This window comes from Sciurus vulgaris (genome assembly GCF_902686455.1).
Source record: "Sciurus vulgaris genome assembly, chromosome: 8".
Taxonomy (NCBI): domain Eukaryota; kingdom Metazoa; phylum Chordata; class Mammalia; order Rodentia; family Sciuridae; genus Sciurus; species Sciurus vulgaris.
The window spans coordinates 62,347,030-62,374,920 of record NC_136468.1 but is presented as its reverse complement, the minus strand read 5'-3'; the positions used below and the strand labels follow the sequence as shown (position 1 = coordinate 62,374,920).

The 27,891-nt window shown below is 36.0% G+C and overlaps 1 long non-coding RNA gene across 1 annotated transcript; it reads right to left on the bottom strand.

Moving 5' to 3' along the window:
• Window positions 1–17,357: 17,357 nt before the first annotated feature.
• Window positions 17,358–25,528, bottom strand: LOC306667567. Its single transcript, XR_013765605.1, has 3 exons — window positions 25,277–25,528; window positions 19,920–20,091; window positions 17,358–17,488 (listed from the first exon to the last, which is right to left on the bottom strand). It is a non-coding gene; the product is annotated as an uncharacterized lncRNA (long non-coding RNA).
• Between the last annotated feature and the right edge of the window lie 2,363 nt (window positions 25,529–27,891).

The following is a 27,891-nucleotide window of genomic DNA, read 5'->3' as shown; positions in this document are numbered from 1 at the left end:
GTTAGAATATCTAGAAGTTAACTTTTACTAGGTAAACTGTGAGCAAGTAAATATTCTAGTCCCCTTCTAAACAAGAAAGGAAGAATTTGGGAACATGTCCGTTTAGATGTGTTAGCACAAAATCAGGCTCTGAGCCTTGCTAACCACTCTGATATCTAATTTTGTGTCAATTTGATGGAGCCACAGGGACCAGATATTGGGACAACCATTATTTCTATGTTTCCTTGAGGGTGTTTCTGGATGAGATTGAGTTGTAGAGTGAATAAAGAGGATTGTCCTCCCAAGTGTGGGTAAATGTCATCTAATCAGTTGAAGACCTGAGTAAAACAAAAGGACTGAGATTTGTTTGAATAAGAAGGAAGTTTTGATTGACTATTAAGTTGACCAAAGTTCTTTCCTGCCTTTGGACTTGAACTGAAATACCAACTCTTCTGGGGTCTTGAGCTGTCAGCCTGCAGTCTGGAACTACACCATCATTCATCCTGGGTCTTCAACTTGTGGCCAATTTCAGATTTTAGGACTAGTTAGCCTCAAAAAAAAAAAAAAAAAAAAAGTGTGAACCAATACCTCATATGCATATATTATCTCTCTCTCTCTCTCTCTCTCTCTCTCTCTCTCTCTCTCTCTCTTTCTTCCTCTATTGATTCTGCTTCTCTGAAAAACTCTGAATAACACAGAAAAATTGAGAGAATGAAAGAGCTTAGCAAGCGTCCTCAAAAGCATAACTGTTGATCAGGCTCATTATAGATTATCTTTGATATTTGCCTCCTCAGTCAATGCTTTCTCCTATCTTGATTATTGTAGCATGCTAAAAGCATACATTTACTAGAAATACTTAGAAGTCTTGGCTGGTCTTTGAATATGTTCCAATGTACATGGATAAACAAATTTCTCTGTTGTTTCTACAGCAACATCTATTGCAGATGTTTCTTGCTCCTTGACATATTCAGTAGTGACATGACCTTTTTTTATATTTGCAGCATTACATTTGTAAGGAAATGTTTAATCTATCTCAAACGTGCTTATTAAAGACACTGTAGAAGCTAAAGCACGCATTTTTAAATTCAAGTGATTTAAAAAATGTCTCCCCACACATTCGTTCTTTCTTTCTCTGCCTACACAAACATTTGTACTATCCAAAATGTTTAAATGAGAAAACGAGCATCATATTTTATTTGAAAGTAAAATGTACTAATCATATTTCATTGAAAACAGTTTGGATTTTAGCCTGCTATTGCCAAAATCTGCAACACCAGACCTTTACTCCAGTACTTATTTGCTATGTAAAAATTGTTGTGTTAAAAAAAATAAGATGTTATCTATGGTCCATTTTGCATGAGCATTTGAAATTTTAGCTAACAGATGAGTCACAGTGTAATTTTAATGTAAAAATGCTTCATAGGCAACACAAACACAGATCTGAAAAAAATAAAAATTCAACGTAATTTTTTTCAGTCAATTGTATCTAATACATTTCTGGCATGAATTTTCTTCTACCTATTAAATTGAACTGGATAAATAACAAAGTTAAAACCTTTTTTCTCTTTCCTTTTTGTCTAAAGGTAAATAAGTAAAATTCTTCCCTTGTTTTTAATAGATAATTCTCATAAAAGGGTAAAATCTTGATTGCCATACAGATAAATAAAAATGAACAGGTGTTAAAAATGTTATTTAACTCATAATCAATGAGAGGAATAGGCAGACATTAAAAATGGTTCAAACAAGAATCCAAAAGGGTGACACATTTATAGATCAAGAATATTGAAGTAAATGTGCAGATGGATACAAAACTTTTTTTTTTTTTTTTTCCCCACAAGAAGAGGAAGAGAGAATGGAATTAACAGAGGCTGTCCTCAAATTGGAAAGAATTTTGTCTACAGGCAAAATATTTTTGCATTGTAATTAGTTATTCATAATTTACTGAGTTGTGAAATAGCTTCCATTGATTTAGAAACAGATGACCTAACAAGGTATCCTCTAGACAATCTCATTTTACACTGAAGCACAAATTTTTCTTTACATTAAAAAAATGTAAACATTCTTCTGCTCCCTACAGCTATCAGTAAGGAAAAATGTCAGCATTTACATGTGTTTGGGGGAAGGGGACACTTGCTAACCTAACATTCCATAAAACTTCAGAGGTCACTTGAAGTGTCACTCCTCCACCCCAACCAGGGTCAAATAGCTCTTCAAGAACCTAAATTTGGGGCTGGGGATGTGGCTCAGTTGGTAGAGTGCCTGCCTCACAAGCACAAGGCCCTGCGTTCAATCCCCAGCACCGCAAAAAAAAAAAAAAAAAAAAAAAAAAACACCTAGATTCGTCTAAAATTAAAATGTCCAGCAGTTCACATTCTGTGTGGTTGGACTCAGTGGAGTGGGCAGGGTAACTGATGGGAGCTGACTTGCTGGTCCCTGCCCTGCATGAACTCACCCTATATCTAAAGAATAAAATTAATGTGGACTTCTTATTTAGTGCAATCATGTTTATGCAGAACTCTACTATTTCTACCAGCCAGAAATCCATTTTCTTAATTGTGTTGAAATTTATATAGCAAAAATTTACCTTTGAGCCATTTTTAAGTAGGCAATTCAGTGACATTAAGTTGATTAATTATTGCATAATGATCATCCAGTCATCTATTTTTTAATTTTTTTGTTTCCTTTTCCTTATTTTATTTTTTAATTAAAAATCATAAATTTACATAGGACAATGTTGCTTGATTCATTGTTACTTTTTTTCCCTTCTCCCCCACCCCTCCCACCCCTCTTTTCCCTCTATACAGTCCTTCCTTCCTCCATTCTTACCACCCTCCTTATCCCTAACGCTAAACCTAACCCTAACCCTAATGCTAACCCCTCCTACCCCCCCATTATATGTCCTCTTCCGCTTATCAGCGAGATCATTCGTCCTTTAGTTTTTTGAGATTGGCTTATCTCACTTAGAATGATATTCTCCAATTTCATCCATTTGCCTGCAAATGCCATAATTTTATCATTCTTCATGGCGGAGTAATATTGCATTGTATATATATGCCACAGTTTCTTTATCCATTCATCAACTGAAGGACATCTAGGTTGGTTCCACAATCTGGCTATGGTGAATTGAGCAGCTATGAACATTGATGTGGCTGTATCTCTGTAGTATGCTGATTTTAAGTCCTTTGGGTATAGGCCAAGGAGTGGGATAGCTGGGTCAAATGGTGGTTCCATTCCAAGCTTTCTAAAGAATCTCCATACTGCTTTCCAGAGTCACTGCACTAATTTGCAACCCCACCAGCAATGTATGAGTGTACTTTTTTCCCCACATCCTCACCAACACCTATTGTTGCTTGTGTTCTTGATAATCGCCATTCTAATTGGGGTGAGAGGAAATCTTAGGGTAGTTTTGATTTGCATTTCTCTTATTACTAGAGATGTTGAACATTTTTTCATATATCTGTTGATTGCTTATACATCTTCTTCTGTGAAGTGTTTGTTCATTTCCTTAGCCCAATTGTTGACTGGATTATCATAATTGCTTGCTCTATTTCTGTAAGGAACATCATTGGGATTTTAATTGGAATTGCATTGAATCTGTGTAGCACTTTAGGTAGTATGGCCATTTTGACAATATTAATTCTGCCTATCCAAGAACATGGGAGATCTTTCCATCTTCTAAGGTTTTCTTTAATTTCTTTCTTTAGTGTTCTGTAGTTCTCATTGTAGAGGTCTTTCACCTCTTTTGTGAGATTGATTCCCAAGTATTTTATTTTTTTCGATGCTATTGTGCATGGACTAGTTTTCCTAATTTCTCTTTCTGAAGATTCATCACTTATTTATAAAAATGCATTAGATTTATGAGCATTGATCTTATAACCTGCTACTTTACTGAATTCACTTATGAGTTCTAAGAGTTTTCTGGTGGAATTTCCAGGTTCCTCTAAATATATAATCATGTCATCAGCGAACAGGGATAGTTTGAGTTCCTCTTTTCCAATTTGTATCCCTTTAATTTCTTTGGTTTGTCTAATTGCTCTGGCTAGAGTCTCAAGAATGATGTTGAATAGAAGTGGTAAAAGAGGGCATCCCTGTCTGGTTCCAGTTTTTAGGGGGAATGCTTTCAGTTTTTCACCATTTAGAATGATATTGGCCATGGGCTTAGCGTAGATGGCCTTTACAATGTTAAGGAATGTTCCCACTACCCCAATTTTTTCTAGTGTTTTGAGCATGAAGGGATGCTGTATTTTATTGAATGCTTTTTCTGCATCTATTGAAATAATCATGTGATTCTTAACTTTTAGTCTGTTGATATGGTGAATGACATTTATTGATTTCCTGATGGTGAACCAACCTTGCATCCCTGGGATACAACACACTTGATCGTGGTACACTATCTTTTTAATATATTTTTGTGTGCAATTTGCTAAAATTTTCTTGAGAATTTTTGCATCGATGTTCATTAAGGATATTGGTCTGAAATTTTCTTTCCTCGATGTCTCTCTGTCTGGTTTAGGTATCAGGGTGATATTGGCTTCATAGAATGAGTTCGGGAGGGTTCCCTCCTCTTCTATTTCATGGAATACTTTGAGGAGTATTGGAATGAGATCCTCTTTAAAGGTTTTGTAGAACTCGGCTGAGAACCCATCTGGTCCCGGACTTTTCTTTGTTGGTAGGCTTTTGATGATCTCTTCTATTTCATTGCTTGAAATTGATTTATTTAAGTTGTGTATGTCCTCCTGGTTCAGTTTAGGTAATTCATATGTCTCTAGAAACTTGTTGATGTCTTCAAGGTTTTCTGTTTTGTTGGAGTATAGATTTTCAAAATAGCTTCTAATTATGTTTTGTATTTCACTTGTGTCTGTTGTGATATTTCCTTGTTCATTCCGAATTTTAGTAATTTGAGTTTTCTCCCTCTTTCTCTTTGTTAGTGTGGCTAAGGGTTTATCAATTTTGTTTATTTTTTCAAAGAACCAACTATTTATTTTGTTAATTTTTCCGATTGTTTCTTTTGTTTCAATTCCGTTGATTTTGGCTCTGATTTTAACTATTTCCTGTCTTCTACTACTTTTGATGTTGTCTGCTCTTCTTTTTCTAGGGCTTTGAGCTGTAATGTTAAGTCGTTTATTTGTTGATTTCTATTTCTTTTGTTGAATGCGCCCCATGAAATAAATCTTCCTCTAACTACTGCTTTCATAGTGTCCCGGAGATTTTGATATGATGTGTCTTTGTTCTCGTTTACTTCTAAGAATTTTTTTATTTCCCTCCTGATGTCTTCTGTTATCCATTCATCATGTAATAGTGTATTATTTAATCTCTAGGTATTGGAGAAGTTTCTGTTTTTTATTCTGTCATTTATTTCTAATTTCAGTCCATTATGATCTGATAGAGTACAAGGTAGTATCTCTATCTTCTTGTATTTGCTAACAGTAGTTTTTTGGCATAAGACATGGTCTATTTTAGAAAAGGATCCATGTGCTGCTGAGAAGAAAGTGTATTCGTTCTTTGTTGGATGGTATATTCTATATAAGTCGGTTAAGTCTAAATTGTTGATTGTGTTATTGAGATCTATGGTTTCTTTATTCAATTTTTGTTTGGACGACTTATCCAGCGGTGAGAGAGGTGTGTTAAAATCGCCTAGTATTATTGTGTTGTAGTCTATTTGATTCTGGAAGTGAGAAGGATTTGTTTGATGTACATGGATGAGCCAATGTTCAGGGCATAAATATTTATGATTGTTATGTCTTGCTGATTTATGCTTCCCTTAAGCAGTATGTAATGTCCTTCTTTATCCCTTCTGACTAGTTTTGGCTTGAAGTCCACATTATCTGAAATGAGGATGGATACTCCAGCTTTTTTGCTGTGTCTGTATGCATGGTATGTTTTTTCCCATCCTTTCACCTTTAGTCTATGGGTATCTCTTTCTATGAAATGAGTCTCTTGCAGGCAGCATATTGTTGGATTGTTCTTTTTAATCCAATCTACCAGTCTGTGTCTTTGATTGATGAGTTCAGGCCATTAACATTCAGGGTTATTATTGTGATATGATTTGTATTCCCAGTCATTTGACTCATTTTTGTTTTTTGACATGATTTGGTTTCTCCTTTATTTGACTATTCCTTTAGGCTAGTTCCTCCCATTGCTGATTTGCATTGTTGTTTTTCATCTCTTCTTCATGGAATATTTTGCTGAGAATGTTCTATAATGCTGGCTTTCTTTTTGTAAATTCCTTTAGCTTTTGTTTATCATGGAAGGATCTTATTTCATCGTCAAATCTGAAAGTAAGTTTTGCTGGGTATAAGATTCTTGGTTGGCATCCATTTTCTTTCAGGGCTTGGTAAATGTTGTTCCAGGCCCTTCTAGCTTTTAGGGTCTGGATTGAAAAATCTGCTGATATTCTTATTGGTTTCCCCCTCAATGTAATTTGATTCTTTTCTCTCGCAGCCTTTAAAATTCTGTCTTTATTTTGTATGTTAGTTATTTTCATAATAACTAGGTGCCTAGTGCCTAGGTGTGAGTCTGTTATAATTTTGTATATTTGGAGTCCTATAAGCCTCTTGTACCTGGTTTTCCATTTCATTCTTCAGATTTGGGAAATTTTCTGATATTATAGATTGTTCATTCCTTTGGTTTGTTTCTCTAAGCCTTCCTCAATCCCAATAATTCTTAAATTTGACCTTTTCATGATATCCCATAATTCTTGTAGATTCTGTTCATTATTTCTTACCATCTTTTCTGTTTGCTCAACTTTGTTTTCAAGATTAAATATTTTGTCTTCAATATCTGAGGTTCTGTCTTCCCAGTGTTCTATCCTATTGGTTATGCTTTCTATGGAGTTTTTAACTTGGTTTATTGTTTCCTTCATTTGAAGGATTTCTGTTTGTTTGTTTGTTTGTTTCAGTATCTCTAACTCTTTATTGAAAAGATCTCTTGCTTTCCGTATTTGCTCTTTTAACTGTTGATTGGTGAGATCATTTAATGCCTGCATTTGCTCTTTCATCTCCTCCTTCAATACCTGCATTTGCTCTTTCATCTCCTTGTTTGCTTCCCTGATTGTTTTAATTATATCCATTCTGAACTCCCTTTCTGACATTTCTTCTGCTGTGCTGTCATTGAGTTTTATTGACATAGTATCTAGGTTTGTTTGGGACATTTTCTGCCCTTGTTTTCTCATATTGGTCAGATGTCAGTGGGATTCTGTGATATTGCAGATTTCTTCTATTGGCTTATAGTGTCCCTATAGATTTCCAGTGTATCGCCTCCCAGCCTTCAGTAGCCTGAAGTCTTGGAATAACTTGATAATGCAGTGCTTCTGAAGAAAGCTGCCCCTAGCCCGCTCCTGGTTCCAGGGCTTGAAGCTGGCTCTGTGTGGAAAGGCTCTCACTGGGGGGCCTGCTCCGAGAAACTGGCCATGCGGGAGGAGCCCACGGCTGGAGTGCGCAGGGCTGCCTGGAGATGACCAGCTCCCCTGCCCTACTCTAATATGCTGCCTGAATCCAGGCCTGCTGCCCGGGCCGAGCTTCACCGGGTGTGGAAGACTCACCCTGTGGTTCTATTTTAGTCTGAGTCTCTCAATGCCTCCCCTTCTTGAATCCTGGGTTCTGGAGCTACTGGAGATGCAGTCACCCTCTAGTCCGCCATCTTGGATCCCCCCGTGGAAAAAGCCTGCGGCTGGAGGGGGCAGGTCCGCCTGGAGAGGTCTCTGGCTGCCCTACCCTGGTCCCAGAGGGGTTTGTCGAAGGTCTCCGCTGGCTTGGGGACTTGTGGCTGGCTCTGTGTAGAAAGGCTCTCACTGGGCGGTCTGCTCCAAGAAGCTAGCCTAGAAAGGCTCTTCCCACCAGAGGGAGCCGGGCTGCTTGGGGAAGTCCCTGGCTGCCCTGTCCTTGTCCCTGAAGCAACCTGCAGGCCGAAGCTTGCCACACTGGCTCAGGGACTTGGAGCTGGTTCTATGCAGAAAGGCTCTCACTGGGGGGCCTGCTCCGAGAAGCTGGAGAATCTGGCCCTGTGGGAGGAGCCCACCGCCAGAGTGCACAGGGCTGCCTGGGGAAGACTCTAGCTGCCCTGCCCTACTCTAATAAGCCGCCCGAATCTGGGCCTGCCACCTGGGCCGAGCTTCACCGGGTGGGAGAGATTCACCCCGTGGCTCTATTTTAGGCCGAGTCTCTCAATGCCTCCCCTTCTTGAATCCTGGGTTTTGGAGTGACTAGAAATGTAGTCACCCTCTAGTCCGCCATCTTGGATCGCCCTATTTTTTAATTCTAATGTTTCTGAATCATTTCCAAGAAGAAGGTGGAATGAGGTAGAAATAGAAAGAAAACATCCATACATTTAATGTAAAGTTTCTCCTCGTTAGTATGTTTCTTCAAAAACACCCATCTATTGTTAATGTATTGTTAATGTATTACCATCTCTGCAATTTCAAATGTTATTACAATTGCCTAAAAAACTGGTCTGAAATTTTAAAAACTTATAACAGATCTGGAATCCAAAAATTGTTTGCATGTAAAAAGTCTGTTTCTACTAGGCCACTTTTCAAAATATCTCCAAAAGGTCTTTTGCCTACTAATACAAAAGGATAAACATCTTGCTAGATAATACTACATAATTAAAAGACTCAGATTCCCTAACAAAGAACACATGTGTGGACATCTTGAGTCATAATAACATTTCTAACATTTATCAAATAAGTCACCATGCCATCATGTCAGTGGGATTTTCCACTTATGATTCCTTCAACAGAGATAAGTCATTTCACTTATTCCCAGAACCATTTTCCAACTTGACTATTTCCTGGTTTTATCTCATTACTCCAGAATCTATCTCTAATCAGGGTCATACCATTCATTGAAAACAACAATAACAATCACTAGCACTTATGATACACTGAAGTTTCAGTGACATAGCACAAACTTGTAAATGAGAAAATAAGTCTTTGATTAAACAGTTGATCCAGTCCCAAGCAATTAAGTGGTTGACTTTAATTAATAGATTATTTCATTTCCTTGCTTAGTCTTTTAGTAAATATTGCACTAACTATATTCTAGAGTCCAAGTACAAGAAAAGAAGATTTCAGGCCTTCAGTGGCACAGTTGGGTGTAGTTAACTGTTCAAACTTGAATGGAAAAAAAAGTAATTTGAGGAGTTCATAAGCAATTTTTAACCTTTGATGGAATAGCTTTAAAAGAGTTTTTTACTTTTTTCTAGAAAGTACTATTTGGTGATATCCAGTAGCTAAAGAATAATTGAACAACTCTCTGTTCATTGTTTTTACATCCTGGTCCTTGATGAGCTGATTTAAAATCAAATGCTTCAAATCCACTTATACCTGGAAATCACGTGACTACTTAAAAAATATTATCTACTGAGACATGGATTTAGGTCAACCTATATCTGAAGATCATTATTTATTCTTGAGACCCCTATGTGCTTTTGTCCAAGAATTTCCTGAAAGGATATTTTGGTCTAAATCAATAACCAGATAGATATGCAAAACTGGTCTTCTATTCATATCAGAATGAAATTTATAACAAGGAACTGGAATGGATTAGGAAGAAAGGTTATCCAGGGTCAGTGGTTTGTGTCTTAGATGGTGCATGAAAGGCATAATAACTGGATTTTGAATGCTTAATGTGGGCTGTAGTGTTTGATCATTTCTGAATGTTGAGAGCACACTCCCTGGAAGGAAAAGGACAAACCTACTTTCAGTCACCAAGGCATGGAACTTGGAACTGAACATGTTTACTGTTCTTTCTTGGTCCAAAGGTGACTGAACTGAAGTGTAGGATTGCCTGCACATTGGTGGAAGGTGACCCTCACTTTGTGGAAATCAGTCAGGAATAGGTCTGGATTTTGCAAATAAGGATTGTTCCATGGATTCCTAGACTCATTACAGGAGGTAGTACTTTCCATCAGATTCATTCGAGCTATTCCCGAACCTTCGGTAAAACCTGGCTAAATTTCAGAGCATAATATTTGTTATGCCATGGGGAATAAGGAACACTGCTTCCTCCATGAGTTTGGAATGGGAATATTTTGTAGAAGTACCATGAGATTTTGGATTACCATGTAGAGAGATTAATCATAGCTTTTTATATAATTCTTTCATTTTGCATATCTCATCACTAATTATTTGCTAATTTTTTCCATTTGCTTAAATGTTCATTTTATTTCTTCCCTGAGCTCACAGTCTATAAGATGCTTAAAGAGGACCAGGGAAGGGTATCTGATTTTCTGTTGAACACCCATGGCCTAACACAGTGACCAGTACATAAGATCTGCTCAAAAAAGTATTCCTTGAATGAGTAAAGAAATATTATTGATAGCAGAAGCAGCAGTAAGATGACAAGATGAGAAAACAATGAAAGAAAGAGGAGAAATATCAATTTAAAACCAAGTTTGCTTAATTTTGGAATTAAGATGGGGAAATGCCTGTAGGAATCCTGAGTACCATAAGCCAGAAAAGTCGTATTTCAGAATAAGTTTGCACCCGATTGCAAAGAAGGACATGATCCCAATGAATGAATTTAAAATGGTGGTGGAATTCCAATTTAAAAGGTTTTTGTTATGATTACATCCATGAAATGGGACAGTTCACTGTGCTAGTAAAATGCATATGCGTGAGCCTAATAAATTTCTCAGTCCTCATATCTTACACTTATTTTAAATCAAGGACCATGCTGATAATAATTATTAGTGGCAGCATGAGCTAGATGGTTTAAGATAAACCATGTGTTTTTATTTTTAAAGGAAAGAAAGAATACCTCACAAGGTTTCTACTACAAGAATGATATATAACTAAGATTCATTATGAGATTATCTTATAGCAATTTCTTTACTTTAAAGCAAACCATAAATATCTGATTTTGTCAAAATAAAAGAACCAAGGCAATATAAAATAGTTATATTCTGCTGGGCTCAGTGGTGCATACCTGTAATCCCAGCAGCTTGGGAGGCTGAGGCAGAAGGATCACGAGTTCAAAACCAGCCTCAGCAAAAGTGAGGCGCTAAGCTACTCAGTGAGACCCTGTCTCTAAGTAACTAAGGGCTGGGTATGTGGCTCAGTGGTTGAGAGACCCCTGAAAACAATCCCCTGGCACCTCCTCCCCCAAATTAAAATAGTTACATTTCACAGTTCAGTGAGAAGCCCCCTTGATATTTTTATTAATGATAGTGTCAGGCAAGAAAAATTTATCATGAGTCTAGAGCAGGACTACTTCATAGGCCAGGAAGTCATCTCCTACTCAAACTAAGATTATAAATTCTACAGTGATTGCTTGGCTTCAATAGGCACTTATTAAGAGAATGTCAATTTGGAATAGCAAGTTTTTGCATTGTTTCTTCTGTTTCTTTCAAAATCTAGCAGTATTCTGAGTATTTATATTACAGTTTTAGTTGTTTATGTCTATAAAGTTATACAGAGAATTTCATTTTAAAGTTATAAAAATATGAATAAAAAGATTAGATCTTATCTATCCAATCTCCAAGCAGTTTCAAAGAGAAAAGCTATGGGCATGTCTCCTGAGTCTATAATTCATCTTTGCTGTTGGAGGCTGTCTTGTAAACCAAATTGAATGCATGAGCTTCTGCTTCTTCAAATTCTGACACGTCAGAGTTCCACTGCAAATAGCACCTTTATTATCTTCATTTTAACTGGGCTTTTCTTTCCTCTTTTGTTATGTCTATTTGTTATCTCTCCAGTAATCAATCATGCCTTCCATGCTTCATAAGCTAAATCAAGAAATATGATTTGGTAGATTACACAAATGGATTGTTTTACGTAAGGGAGGAAGCAGAAATTTGCCACCATCCCTACCCCTCCAATCCCTTAATAGATTTTTTCAGAAAATTCATCAACAAAAAAGCATCTATCCTCGGTAGCTTAATCTTCTTAAAGGTACCATCAACATTCTCCATAATTACCATATTCTAGTTCACTTGTTTGATTGCCTTTTGTGCTCTTTGAGGAAGAACAATACAGCCTGTTTTCTCTTAGTGTTTTCTGGGAGCAATTTTGTATCTTTAGACCAGGCTCCCAAATATCTCCTGGAATACAAAGGGCTCTATTCTTCTACTCAGTGTGAAAGAATCATACAAATAACCACCCATACACATCACTGATTGTGAGGAATAAATAGCCCCCTTATAATATCAAAGACATCATTTAAAATTGAGCACATCAATCATTTAAAAATCTATTATGAATGTTTGAATCTATTATGAATGTTTGAATTGGAAAATTTAAGCATTAATATTACAAAATATTAATATAGTATGCAAAGTGAATGATTCTACCTTTAAATTGTTAATTTTTGAGTCTAAAAGTTTCCTGAAGTCTTTATATATTTTCCTGAAATTTTTAATTATGAAAGAATTTATGGTTTTGAAACTGAACTTTAAATGGAATACTCAACAAATTCCTGATATCTTTTCTGAATTTGTAACATTGTTGAAGTAACTGATGAACTATGCCCTGAAGAGATGATTAGTAAGACATAGTTTTATGCATTCTTAAACTTCTTTCCTAAATTACCAGCATAGTGACAATATTACTGTACTTATCATGCATCTTTCTATATTCCATATATTACTTATATTTAAAAGGTGCTAAGTTTGATCATAATACTTTTCCATTTAATTATTCAAATCAGTCAGTTTGGATTGATAGTTCTCTTAGAAGAAATCTCAGATTTGAATAATGAAGCAGATCTTACAGTAAATATTGTTTGCCTATTAATTAGAATATTAATTAGAGCCATTTATAGTACTTGTTTGTTTCTTATTATCTATAGCTGTGAAAGTTTTACAAAAGTGCTTTTATTTATCAGTGTCTGTGCTGAAAACCCAGCAGAACTTGCTGATTAAACTTCACCTATTCTTTCTTCCTTTTTTTTTTTTTGTACCAGGAAATGAACCCAGGGATTTAACCACTGAGCAATATCCCCAGCCCTTTTTTATTTTTTATTTTGAGACAGGGTCATCCTATGTTGCTTAGGGTCTCGCAAAATTGCTGAGGCTGGCTTTGAACTTGTGACCCTCCTGCCTCAACCTCTCCAGCTCTTGGGATTAAAGGAGTGCACCACCACACCCAGTCACCTGTTCTTTCTCTTAGGAGGAAATAGAATGAAAATAACATTTGCAAATAAGAGATGTACCAAAACTATGCATCAGTGGAAAACTATGCATCTTTTATAGTATATATTTCAAGGTTATCAGATTTTAGCCTTCAGCTATTTTGCAGCTCTGTAAATTATAGGTATGTGATAACCATATTCTGTCTCCACAGGAAGTGATTTAACTGACATCTTCCAACCTGTGTGTTCATTTCCTGTTTATCTCAATAATATATATATTTTTTTCTATTTTAACTTTTACTTTGAATCAGTTGTAACATATAGCTTGTTCCCTCCTACCATAAGTAAAATAAACTCTTTAACATGTGTTCACTTTTTTATGTATATGAAAGTCATGGTTTTACTTTTCTGAAAATTATCCTCTAATACAATTTTCCAAACAAATTAGATTATCCAGTGCAGATGCTGAGACAAAGATTGAGGTATGAGAGATTTATTGGAGATAAATAGCTGTGAAAGAGAAAGAAAGGAAATGGAATTGGTCAAGAAACAAATGGGATTGCAAAGAAGGCTTGAGGCTGTCTCTGTCAACTAGTCCATTAGTCCCACACTGGTCATTTACTTCTCCAACCTGAATCTTTGCTAAATGTAGAATGCCCTCAGAAATCTGTGACCTCAGTCAAGGATCTTCCCCTAAGGCAGACCCTGCCTCCCATTCCTTTTTCCATGCATAGACTTAAACAAAACACACCTACATACAACCACATGTCTTCTGACCTGCACTTTTGGGGTATTTCACAAGACTGGGTGAACCAACCCTGGGCCAGAGGATCCTCCTGGAAACTTTCTACGCAGACCTGCTAGACTAGCTTTAACATGATTGCACTTGGATGTGACTGTGAAGTATATCAATATGGTCCACTCATCAAATCATCAAATCATCTCCTTAGCCAGATTCCAGAAATGCCTGTCACCAAATTAATTAGAAGAATTGGAATTAAAAAAATGAAGTTTTAAAAATTCTACACTGGGCTCTTCCTCTTCCAGTCTCAACTGCTTCAGCAGCTACAGCTTATGGCCAAGACATGGCCAAGTCTGAAAACCACGCACAACCAATCCCGAAAATGGCACAGAAATGTCATCAAGAAACCCCAATCACAAACATATGAATTTCTTAAGGGGTTAGACCCCAAGTTAATGAGAAATATGTTTTGCCAAGAAGCATAACAAGAAGGGCCTGAAAAAGACACAGGCAAACAATGCCAAGGCCATGAGTGCATGTGTAGTGGTCATCAAGGCCCCCTGTAAAGCCCAAAGAGGTTAAGCCCAAGATGCCAAAGGATGCCAGTCACAAGCTTGATGGCCTTGACTTGCTTGCCCACCCCAAGCTCAGGAAACACATGCCTGCCCACATGGCCAGGGATTGCTGCATCTACTGGCCAAAAGCCAAAACCCAAGCCCAAGCCAAGACCCAGTCTGCAACTCCAGCTCCAGCATTAGCTCTGGCTCCAGCTTCTTCTTCCAAAGATGCCCAAATCCTCAAGGGTGCCCATATTCCTGTGAAGGCTCCATAGTAAAAGCCTCTGCTTGTGAAGGTGAAGACAGAAGGACTGGTATGTACCTGGGGCCCCTGTCTACAAGTGACTGGTGTCCTCCTGTACTGTGTGTACAAATAAATCCAGAGGCAGAAAAAAGAATTCTACGTTTGCTAATATCACAAAAACAAATTATATGCGAACATTTAGCAAGGGTCCTTCCTGAAGCTTGAAAAGACTCGTCCTGAAATTTAAGCACCATTTTCTTTAAAGCAAAATTATTTCCAAGTACAGTCAGCCTTCCATATTGATGGATTCTACATTCATGGATTCAACCAGCTGCAGATAGAAAATATTAGGGGAAAAAATGGATCTATGCTGAACAAATATTTTATTCTTTTTACTATTCCCTAAACAAGACACTATAATAATGATTTATATGGCATTTACACTGTATTGCCATTGTAAGTAGAGATAAAGTCTATAGGAGGGTATTTGTAGGTTATATACAGATGCTACATAATTTTATATAAACGATTTGAGCATCCTCAGATTTTGTTGTCTGTGGGTGTCCTGAAACTGATCCACCATGGATACCAAGGGACAACTATATATGTGTAATTGCAGTATCATATGGAACCCAGAAGATAGGATGCCTACTCTTGCCAGAAGAGATACAAGGAAAACATTACTAAGAAAATATTTTCTCTTTCCGAGCAGAGAGAAAGCAGCAGGTAGAGAGAGAATATTGGACTTAAAAACCAACAGGAAATGCTTCTAATGAGTGTAGCGTTAAAGATCTGGTTTGGTCAGACATTCTAAATTTAAGTGTTTATCTCTATCTTTGCTGTTTTCTGAAAACCAACTACATTTAGAAAACAGGAATGTAAATATTCTGAGAATAGACTATTTGATTAGATTATTACTTCCTGTATGAACTTTTGCCTGAAGAACACACTTGCTTTGCTTTCTAGTAAGGACAAAGCAAGTATTTAGGCTAGAGTTTTTTTTTAAGGAGACATAACAAGCTATTGATAATATTCTGCTCAGAATATTGATCAAAGAAAACTGCACTTTAGATTCCTCTCCTGTCAAGAATTCCTCTTCTATTCTTGCTTCCTTATTTCATGTCCTTATACTCTTTCCTTTCTTTTTAGTACACACAATTAAATAAAAATGCTGATTCTCCTCCTTCCCAAACCATTGCTAATATACCCTCTGGTGAACCCCCTGTAATAACCTCTTCTATGCCCATTATAAATTCTTGCTATAACCCAGTGTTGGGGCACATGCCTGTGATCCCAGCAACTCAGGAGGTCGAGGCAGAAGGATCTCAAGTTTAAGGCCAGCCTCAACAACTTAGCATGGCCCGTTCTCAAAATTTAAAAGTAAATAAATAAATAAATGAGACAGCTGGTTATGCAGCTCAGTTAGAGAATGTGCCGTCACCTATAGTTTAATCCCCAGTACCAAAAATAATTTTATATGTATATATAAAAGATATATATATATATATATCTTGCTGTTACAGGTCTCCCTTGATTGAGATCTTTTACTTTTAATATTAAGAGAGATTATTGCTTTAGCTCCTAAACCTAGGGTAAGCATACAGTTTATCATCCTAATGGGAAATTTTCAAAGAGTAAAATAGGAAACTGTTATGTACCATAACACTGGGATCACAGGCATAATCAGGCAAACCTGGATGTGTGTCACTCTAACTCAACCCCAAACATTGTGGAACTAGGCTGCTTAACAACATAAGGTAGAGTCCTTAAATCTCCATTGCCCCTTCAAAAATATTTTGTTAAGTCTTATCTGATGATTCATCACCCAGATGGCTGCATTCCCAGCCTAGAAGAGGGGTCAGTGATTTTCAGGCCTAATCTAGCCCATTGCTTGTTTTTATAAATACACTTGCATTGTAATATAACCATGCTCTTCATGTTCATGTCATGTGGCTGCTTTTAATTACATTGATAGAATTGAACAGTTGCAACAGAGGAGGCTGGTTCTTAATGCCTAAAGAATTTACAATCTATCCGTGAACAGAAAATTTTGCTGATGCCTGGACTTCAAGAAAGCTTCATGAAGTCTGGGGATGTGTATGTCTACAGGTCTTATTCACCCTGAGTATATAAATAATATGCCAAGCACAAGGTAGATAGATGCACAATAGTTGTTTTACAGATGAATCAAAATATAAGATAAGTAAAAAAATCACTAACAGAACACGGCATTATGCCTGAATAGACCAATCAATGAAATAGAAAATGCAGACTGTCCCTAATAGTTGTCCCTATTTAATGTGTATGTGTGTACACACATATTTTTCATCAGATCTTTTGTGTAAAGAAAGAAAAATCTTTCTCCTTAGGTCAGACTCTTCAAACATCCACCACCACATTGATATTCTTTTTCTTTCTCTGCACTGCAGAAGTGACTCTGCACCTGCTTTGGGTTGTGCAACTCTCTGTCCTACACTCTGGGGCTCTCACTCCATCTCCCCACCCCCTTTTTTGTACTGGGAATTGAATCCAAAGGCACTGTACCAAATGAACCACATCCCTAGCCCTTTTTAATTTTAATTTTGAGATAGAGTCTCACTAAGTTGCAGAGTCTGGCCTCAAACTTGTGACCCTCTTGCCTCAGTCTCCCAAGTTGCTGGAATTACAGATATGCTCCACCAGGTCCGGCTTCCTCTCACTCCAGCCTCTTCAGTCTTGCTCTGTCTTCTCCCTCCAGCATCTTCAGTCTCTAGACCATCTTTCAGTTCCTCAAGAAGCAGTGGTTACAAATGAGGGCTCTTCAGTCAGACTGCCTGGGATTGAAGCCTGGCTCTGACTCTTTCCAGGTGGCTCGATCTTGGGCAAGATTTTTAACCTTTTTGTGCTTCATTTGGCTTGTCTTAAAAAGTTTATTTTGAAAAGTAAACAAAACAATTCATGTAAAGTGCAAGCACAATGTGTAATGCATAATAAATCCTTCATTTAAAAAATTAAACATAAAATAAATGAAATTATATTCAAGGCTATCTTACCTTTAAAAAAAATTCCAAAAGTTCCATGATTCTAAATCCCACTTCATACACCATTCCCTTCTCAGTCAAGAGTAGTCCTAATATATTCAATTCCTTTATTTCCCCCTCTACCACTTCAATGAACTGCTTTTCTCACCAGGGTCTCTGATGACCCAATTTCTAACACCAAGGAAAATATTTCAATGTACGTTTCTTGAATGCAGTGTTGTATGTTCTCTGTTAACTACTATGTCCTCTTAAAACTCTTCTGTCTCTTTCTATCTGTGAAAATAACTTTTTTCCTGATGGTGCTCCTGCTTTCTGGACCCCTTCTTGCTTTTTTGTCTGTTAAAAGATTGTTAATCTCCAAATCTCTGTGTGGGTCCTCTTCTCCTACCATTCCATTCCATCTCACTGGAGTCTTAGAAGAATGCCTCTAGGTGTATATCTACATCCAAAGCTGTATCTCTTGGTCTCTGGAGTTGCCTTTACAAGTGCCTTCTGTATATATCTAACTGGACAAGTCACAGGTATCTCACATTCCTTGTTTCCAAAAGTGTACCCTTCACTTTCGCCTCCACCCAACATTGCGTACTTTAACCCATAGTCCCACCATCTACCTAAGGAGTCAGCCCAGAAATCTGGTGGTCCTACTTTCCCTTTGTAATTCCAAAGGAATTATATATCCAAGGAAAAGTGTGTATTTGGAAGCCAAGTACCTTGGTTTGATTCCTGCTCTTGCACTACTTAATTGGCTATCTTTGGCATGTCAAAAACATTCTTTGGCTTTCAAGTTCTTCTTCTGCAAAAATGAGGCAGTGATACTACATCTTCAGATTTGTGGGGGAGATCAAATGGAAGCATATAGCAAAGTACCTACCATGAACCACATAGTAGATTTTTTAGAAATACTAGTTGTCCTTCCTCTCTCTTCATTGTCCATATATCTAATTCATCATTTTCTCAGTGTTCTTCCTATATGGTTTTCAAATCTACTCCTTGTCTATTTCTATTGTCACTACCTTACATTAGTCCTTCATTGCTGCTGATTTGAATCAGCAACATCCTCAAAGGAAACATCCTTTGAATCAGAAACTTAGATTTTCTCCAAACATCTTCCACCCACCCCTTGCCACTGGAATGTGTCTTGGAACATTACATCATGCTCCTACTTTAAAATCCATAAATCCCAAAAACCTCCAAAAAAATTAAATCCAAAGTTCTTATACATGGACATATTTAGATTCGGGTCTCTGCCTCTTTCTTCTGTATCACCCTTGACACAGGCCCCCTCCCAATCTACATCCCCACTTTCCATTTTTACATAACTCATTTCTCTGAAACACACTTTTCCCAACTCTAACTAAAGCTATTTATCCTACAAAGCAGTATTGTCATGAAATTGGGGTCACCATCTCCTAGGGTAGAGAATATTCAGCTGAGGTAGGGGGACTTTTCCAAATATCTGTCATGTCCCTTTTGCCCTTGAAGATTCTGATCCATTGCTTTTCAGATGACACATCATCCCACACTTCAATTGCAACAAAACCACTGCCATTTTGAAGTACTATCAACTTTAAAAAGGAAATTTATTAAAATTTAGATTTATTAAAATGTAGGAATATTTATCACAAGTTCCATCAAATGTAATTGAAATTATCATAAATCCTGACTTAATAAATTCTAAAAGATATTGTGAATTTTCACTGAGTCATAATTTCCTGCAATCATAATCAAGATCTCCAGGGAATAGGAATTAAAAACTACTGCCCAAATTTCTAGACCTTCTGTAGATGAAATGAATACCTACAAGAAACAAAGAAAAAGTAAAGTTTATTGAGTTCATGACAAAAAAAAGTTTTCATTTTGCTTGTAAATTTTGTGTTCTTTCCATGGGCCTTTTTTTAGAAGAAATCAGCAAGAAGCCTGTGGTGCCTAAAGGAAGACCATTCCTCTGCAGTTTGTCATTGACAGCAAATGGCCTTTGACACAGGTCAAAGGATTCCCTGTGATCTGGGCAGCAGTGCTTCTCTGTCAGGACGAGGGTTGGCAAAGGCAGAGGTCAAAAGCTAGACTGCATGAGGAGCAGGACTCTACTCTGCAGAAATCTGTGCCTCTATTGGTACAAGAAAAGTGGCAGACCAGAAGTAAGACTTCCTGCCCCAGACACTCACAGTCTGGCCACCACTCTCTGCTTTGAAAACATTAAGACTAAATCCATTAATCCTCTTCTACAAGTTAATATTAATCCCCAGAAGCAACAAATATTCCTGGAATATATATTGGTCCTCCTGTATAATACCTTTTCTGGTGCCATACCTCACTGATTCCATCTTCTCTCACTGCAACACTGGAAGTTATGGTAGGTCTTCAGCAAATTCTTCTGTGACATCTTGCTTTAATGAAAAATAGCTTTCCCCGAAGTCCTTTCTTATGTATTGTATGCTCAAATGATGGCCATTTGTGTTCCACTTTTATCTTACAAGTGGCCCTAGAAAAGCATTAGGATTTCTTCGGTTTTTCTTTGCTTCTTGCAACCAATTCTCCTTTTCTCTTCTCTAGAAGCCTTTGGCTTTCAAATTTGTATCATCAATTTGTATCTCCCATTATTTCTCTTTGGCGCAGTCATGTATAACTCCACAGGCCATTATTCACCCTCTTCCTTGAATAAGGATCATTGGGTTTCTAATCACTATAATGCCCTCAGCACTACCCGTGCAAATTTTTTCACCATTGCAATATTCATATAGATGATCCTATTAGTTCCATGGGCATATGATTGCTATACCTCTCTGCCAGAGGTCTCTGTTTGTACCCTCTTCAGCAACTCACTATCATGACCTTGTCAAAACCAGATAACTACATCTTTATAGTTTTTACCTTTCTTTCCAGTACCACTCCAAGTAATTGTTTCTGATGCCTGAAATTCAAAATTTATTTGCTCTCGCTGACATTTATAATGTATTACATACCCTCCTGTCAACCTCCTATATCTTCCCTCTTTTACCTAAGTCATAAGACTCTTTTACCTAAGTCATAAGTCCATCATTATAAACACTTCTTATGTCCATCATTATAAAACTTCCTTGTCCACATTCTCAACTCCCTGTCCCTTTCCTATTTATCTTATTTACTTGGCTAATTTATAACTCTGGTTAAAACCTAAATATCTGCCTACTCCTTGCATGTAAATCCATAGCTGAGCACAGCAAAAGAAAAACTCATGGATATCCATACTTATCTCACTTTCAGGATGACCTAACCCAAGTCATCCTTGATGCTGCTGCTTCCATCTTGTAAATCCATCTACTGTTTATTCTCTTACCTAGACTTTGTTTCTGCTATTCTCAACCTTTTGACAATTCATTCTCCATCTTTACTGTGACCTAATGATTTGACTTCCTATTCTAGTAAGAAAACAGAAGCAATTTGAAAAGATTGAGCCTAGACTCGCAACACTAATATATGCACCTATCTGAATCTTTTGCATTTGTTTCTGTTACGATGAGTGAATTGTCCATTCTGACACCAAGGGCCAGTTTTAATTGTCTATCAGATGCTATTTCTCTGACAACTTGCAGGATATTGCTCCAGCAATTAATTTATCTCTCTGTCTCTTGAATCATGCATTTTTTTTCTGTCTCTTCTGGGTCATTTTCTTCAGCATATAACAATATAGAATCATCTTTGAAAAAAAACCCTTTCATATCCTCATTACCTCCTCCCACTTATCTCATTTCATTTGTTCCTTCTATACTAAATTCCTTGAATGAGGTGTCTATACACCCACTTTCCCTCCTCTCATACTCTCTTGAATCTTTTAATCAACTTTTCACCCTCTGTGCTTCACAAAATATGCTTCTATTAAATTAGTCACATTGGAATATTCAGTCTGTATTCTTAATCATTTTTTTCTTACTTGACCTAACAACATCATTGTAACCATTAGGTGATTTTTTTTCTTCTCTTGAAAGAATTTTTTTTCTCTTGAGAACCCAAACATTACACACTCTGTTTCTTCCACCTCTCTGAATACTGTTAGTCTCTCCTATTCCTCCATTTTCTGATCTCTAAATATGGAAAAAGAGATTCATCATTTGGGATCATCTCCTTATGTCAACACTCAGTCATTAGGGAATTTCATTTATGGTATGATATGCCACCCATATGCTGAGGATCCCCACATTTATATGTCTATCCTGGGCCTCTCTTCCAAGATCCAGATTCATACAACCATCTGATTTTTTTTTTATATATTTATTTGGATGTCTAATAGTCACCTCAAGGTTAAATGGTCAAAATCAAACTCCTAATATCTTTCCACTACCACCATCAAAACAAAACTATTCTTCTTGTTTTTCTCGTCTCAATCAATGGGAGGCATATTTGAAGTGGCATCTGCAATGTTACTGTATTTACATATTAAAGCTATAGCTATTCCATTTATTAAGGACTTATATTTTTATGTGTTACATTAATAGTATATAATTTTCCTTATAGAGCTTGAACACAAAGAATCCCTCTCTTAGTTTGGACTCTTTATGGAATTAAAAAAATGCCTTTATGTTAATGTGCTAATTAATTAGAAGGCTCTGAAGGTGGGTTACCACCAGGAAGCCTGCAGAGGCATGTGAAGAGTGTTACCAACACTTACTACATTAGCAAATTTGATGGCTTATGTCTTCTCTCAACAAAAATGCCATCTATGCTTCAATATTTTAGAGTGTTATTTAATTAGAAGAAAACAGTCATTTAGAAATGCTGCCTGTTTGTTGTCTTTTTAAAATGATTATCAACTTAATAATGTGGCTTATAATTGTGGAATAATCTGAAAATACATAGGCATTCTGGACCATTAGCTAATCGTTTTATGAATATTTACAGCTAGAGTTTCTGAGTCATTTCCTAAATGATCTCCCAAATTAGAAACTACCTGATACTATATTTTATTTTAATTGTACCTTTCAATCTTCTTGATATTTAGAATTTGATGACTAAAGTGAATTACATGCCTTTTTAACATCCAATCATAAAGCAATATTTTTCCATATGCAGTTTGAATTCCTGCAGCAAGGATTTTTTTTTTCCATTTCTCTTTCTACTGCTTTTAGAAATCAATGAATAAAATATTATTTTTATGTGCATTAGTTGTGAGAGTTACACAGATTTACAAATAAAATATCATTGTTAGAAAACTTACTTTAACACTAAATTTTGTTGCAGACTACTAATGAGTTACTTGAGTTGTAATGTTAACTACTCTAAAGGTACCTCAAGAATAAGCAAGTCTACCTAAATTATAGAGACCCCCAGACTGACTACAATCTGGTGTTAACTAAATGGGTAATTCCGACTTCTGGAATATATTAAAGGTAGAAGATTTACAACTTATTTTAAACAAATAACTGAGTTATTCTCTATAAGGAAAATATAAAATTACTATATTTAAATAAATTATAGTACTAAAGGAAAATTTATTGTTGATATTTAAAAGGGATTGCAAAATAATTTAATAAAAAGTATCCCCTATTAGGCCTGAAGTTTTCAAATAAGAATTGCAATATCAAAAACTTTCTCCAAAAATGAATTTTAAATTTTGCCTTACCAGGTTTTAAATGTAAATTTTATTTAAATAAAATGCACACACTATGTATAATATTTCTATTCAAATCATGTTATACATCTCAATGAATTTACACAAAGTATAACCAGCTCCCAGACCAAGAAAGAGAACATTAGAGAAACACTCCCCCTATTTATATAGTAAATGTAGAATTGGGTATGAATATGAATTTATTTAAATTAATAATTGTTCTGTGACACACTTCTGACTTCATGTCCATCATAATTATTTAAAATCATTTTTGGAGTTAGAGCACAGTGAGAGTGGGATCTAAGTGTCACAAGTAATGTTCATGAGTGAACAGAATGTTCTCAAGCACAAATTAAATCATTGTATTTTAAGTCATTTCACATTAACTTTTATAGGCTAGATCAAGCAGATAAATCTTAAAGTAGTATCATTTTGACAGAAAAACTTCAGTTGTTATTAATTAATTTTTATATATATGAAAGAAAAATATTTTATTTGCTTTTCTTAAACCCAGTATCCTAGTATATGCCATATTTGGTCCTAATAAATAAAGGAAAAATAAGGTCAACATCTTTCTTCCAGTGACTAGTATTTAAGAAAATTCAAAACATGAATACGTTGTCCTCCGGTTTACAGACTGTTAGGTTTAAAGAATATTTACACATATTATTATTACCAAGCAGTGATAAAATAGCTTACATTACTCTGTTCCGTTAGAGAACCAAAAAGGCAAATTTGTAGTTTCTAAAGGTGTTTCTTTATATAGCTCTTTGTTCTAAAGTAGTCTTTTGTTTGATGTTGCAAAAGTAATTTATCTATTTTAGTAGCAGTAGCTCATTAGCCCTATCTACATACAAAGATTTATATTAGAATAACTGTAAAATAGTAAGAAGAATAAAACTGTGGACTTTAGGTAAAGTACACAACTGAAAAATAAAAGATGATTTTAGTTTTTGCAAAACATTGATTCTATAAAGCAGGAGACACTAGTAAATTTAACTAATAAGTGAACCAACTCTGGACAACCAATACCAGATTCAAACTGAAGAGCAAAGACAAATTAGAAACACTAAGAAGGATAATTTTCGAAGACCACTAGGTGCCACTGTTTTGTGGAAAACTCATTAAATGACATAATTTATCTGTAATTTATATCCCTTTTTTTTTAGTCACATAATGAATTGGGAGGTTGCCATAGTATAATTCTAAAGCACTTAGGATTACTGGAGGATTTTGTCTGAGATAGTTAAACCCACACAAAAATGAAAGTAATATGATTCTTTCCAGTAAAGATAGAGCATGGCTATATCAATGTGAATGTAACTTTTTGACAGTTAAATTCAATCCATTATTGATCTATAATCAAAGGATTTATAAGTTGAAAACTTCAGTGGTTTGAATGTATGTAATTCTATTGCTGTATAAAAATGTTCAAAGTGGAATATTGCTTGGATCCAGAATACCTACAATGATTGCTGTGGAAAGAGGATTAGATCACATATAAGGTAGTATGAAAAAATTTCTTGAAAGCAAATCTTGTTCCATCAATTAGTATTGACCCTAACTTGCATATAAGTGGATCCACTTATCAACCCATTGATATACAAATACAGGAGACCCTTTTCTTACAAATAAGGAAAGTCTTAAGATCTTATTCATATTTTCCCCCAAAATAAACCTAAACAAAATCATTAGTATAATCCTTCAGTGTCAGGCACAGTTGTTTCCCTGTTGCTCTAGTATTAAAATATTTTTTTCGGTTCCTATGGAAATTTGATGGGAAGTTGTGAGTACATGGGATTTTATACTTTTCAGCCAAAACTAAATTCTAAATATTTACGAGGTACTCCTTTGAACACACTAAGGGTTTTCCAAATCTAACCAAGTGTTTAAAGCAATTAATATTGCTTAATAAGCTATCACATTATTAGACATGACACAATAGGTCATCTTTTATTATTTTTAAGTATTTAAGGTAATGTGCTGTATGGCACAGTGTATTCTGTTAGGTATCTATTGCTGCAAAACATAATATCTCAAAATTTAGCAGCTGAAAAATAATAAACATTTGTGATAATCTCACAGTTTCTGAAGGTCCATAATCCAGAAGTGATTTATCTGGATGATTCTGATGCAAGTTTTTTTTCATTGTACTGCAGATAAACTGTTAGCCTGGGCTGCAGTCATCTCAAGATTCAATAGAATTGAAGGGTCCACATCCAAGTTCATTTATGTTGTTCAAAAGCTTCTATTTCATGTTGTGAAGAGATGTTAGTTTCACACTGTGTAGACTTCTCCTTAGGATTGCTTACAATACGCAAAGCCTGTGGGCCTGAGAATGAGTAGTGAGAGAGAGAGAGAGAGAGGACCAAGATAGAATCCACAGTTGCTTTATAACGCAGTCTCAGAAGTGGCATACCACACTTTCCATATTTTATTCATTAGAGGTGCACAGTATGTTCTGCCCACACTCAAGGGAGGGTTTCTATGTGATAGCACAAATATCTTGGGTGTGGCAGTCTTCTTACAAACTGTCTACTGCATCAATGCCAAAGTCTAAGATATCTTCAGTTGCTCTTAAAATCACTAAGATTTTCAAAAATTAGTTTGCCTTATCAGTGTTCATCTGACTACCAGACAACTAATTTAATTTTTTAAAACATTTGTGCAATATTGTCATAGCACAAAAGTACTGATTTCACAGTATAAAAAGAAACAGTGAAAGAATTTTGTCATTGTACCTACGTACCACCCAGGCACCCAAAAATAAATCCCCAAATTAGGAGAGAATAGTATGGCAACATTGTTTTCTGAAATCATTCAGCTCTCTTCATTATGTCTCTATATATTACATACCAACAATACATTCTTGGCAAAGTAATGGTTTATTGCAAACCTGTCTAAATATTTTTCTTTCATCTGAATAATATGAAAAATCCTGATAAGCCATCTTAAAATGTGAAGATTTTAGTTTTATTTCTTGGTGAGAAGTCACATGTGAAGGAGATCTGGCTGTGTGATTTGTTGCCCCATGATTCATTCCATTGATGGACCAGTTTGCTCCTTCACTGTGCCAAGTGTACACCTCCTCCATCTGTGACCTGGATTGAAGAGGATGATATTTCTTGAAAGTGCCAATTAAAACTTTCATATTTTATTAGTCTTTAGTGACTCATGTGATTTCCCAAGAGTCCAATAATCACTGAGTAACCTGATAAAATTATGACTGGCATATAGTGGATATTCAATAAGTTGTGAAATGCCTGAACACGTAAACCTAAAGGCCAATTTGACCCTGCCTTTCCCTTTCTTTTAAAGATCTTATAATGTTCTTTAAAAAAAACATCATCTAGGAGCCAGTCATAGTGGTGCATGCCTGAAGGCCCAGCAACTTGGGAGGTTGAGGCAGAAGAATCTCAAGTTCTAGACCAGCTTGGGCAGCTTAGTGAGACTCTATCAAAATAAATAAATAAATAAATAAATAAATAAATAAATAAATAAATAAATAAATAAATAAATAAGTAAGTAAGTAAATGAATGAATGAATGAACGAACTGGGGATGTAGCTTGGTGTTAAAGCACCCCTGGGTTCAATCCCCAGTACTGCAAAGGAAAACAAAAACCTTTAAGGCTGGAGATGCAGCTCATTAGTAGAGCACTTGTCTAGATCCTGCAAAGCACTGGGTTTGACCACCAGCATGGAAAAACAAACAAACAAATAAATAAAAGCATCTCTATGATTTTCAGTTGCTTGGCAGTTATTATGGTTTTAAAATGTTATCAAACTGCATTTATTGATTATTCCAACAGCCCCTGCTGCACACAGTGTAATTGTGGTAAAGTTTTGTAGCCTCTGCAGGAAGGGGATAGGCTGGAAAGGACAGTTCGACCCTAGTAGATATCACAGATTCTTCTGGTAGTTATAAATGTCACAGAAACTAAGCCAGGCAAGGGCAAGGGGAGGTCAACACTGCTTCCCTGGCCCTTGCCTCCCTTATCTAAACTAGCACCTAACATTAACAAAGCCCAGTCAGGCTCAAACCAGAGCTGGGATGACAGAAGCAAGTTTGTGAATTATAACACTGGGAAGAGAAAGGATTCATAAAAATAGAAAAAGAAAAAAGAAAGGAGTGAAATGTAAATGGAGCTGTGATAATCATACAAGACAAAAAATTACATGAGGAGAGCTTTCTTTCTTTAATGAAGACTGCAGAATTTTTGTGTCCTTTCACACTCCCTTAAAGACCTGATAGAAATCTATGATATAGGTAAGGAGACCTGGAACACAAAGGTTTTAATTTGACTGGACCTTGGGTGGTGAACTGACAATATCAATTTTGAAAACAAACAAAAAAAAACAAACAATAAGCCACAGAAGAAATGTTTACCATTATCTTTTGAAATTGAAGAGAAAATCAGTTATCAATCTCAAGGATCAAGCTCATCCTTGAAAATATACACATACACATGCTAACACACACAATCCACATTCCTAATTATGCCCTTGTTAACTGTAGGAATATAAACAAGTTATATAACCGATTTTTAAGCTTCACTTTCTTCCTCCACAAAAAGAGAGAGAGAGAGAGAGAGCACCTGCCTCACTTGGTTAGCCTATACATTGTATTAATTTGTTATTTCATTGGAAAACTACATCATTGTCAGGTTCTATCCCTGTTCATTTTCTTTAAGCTATTT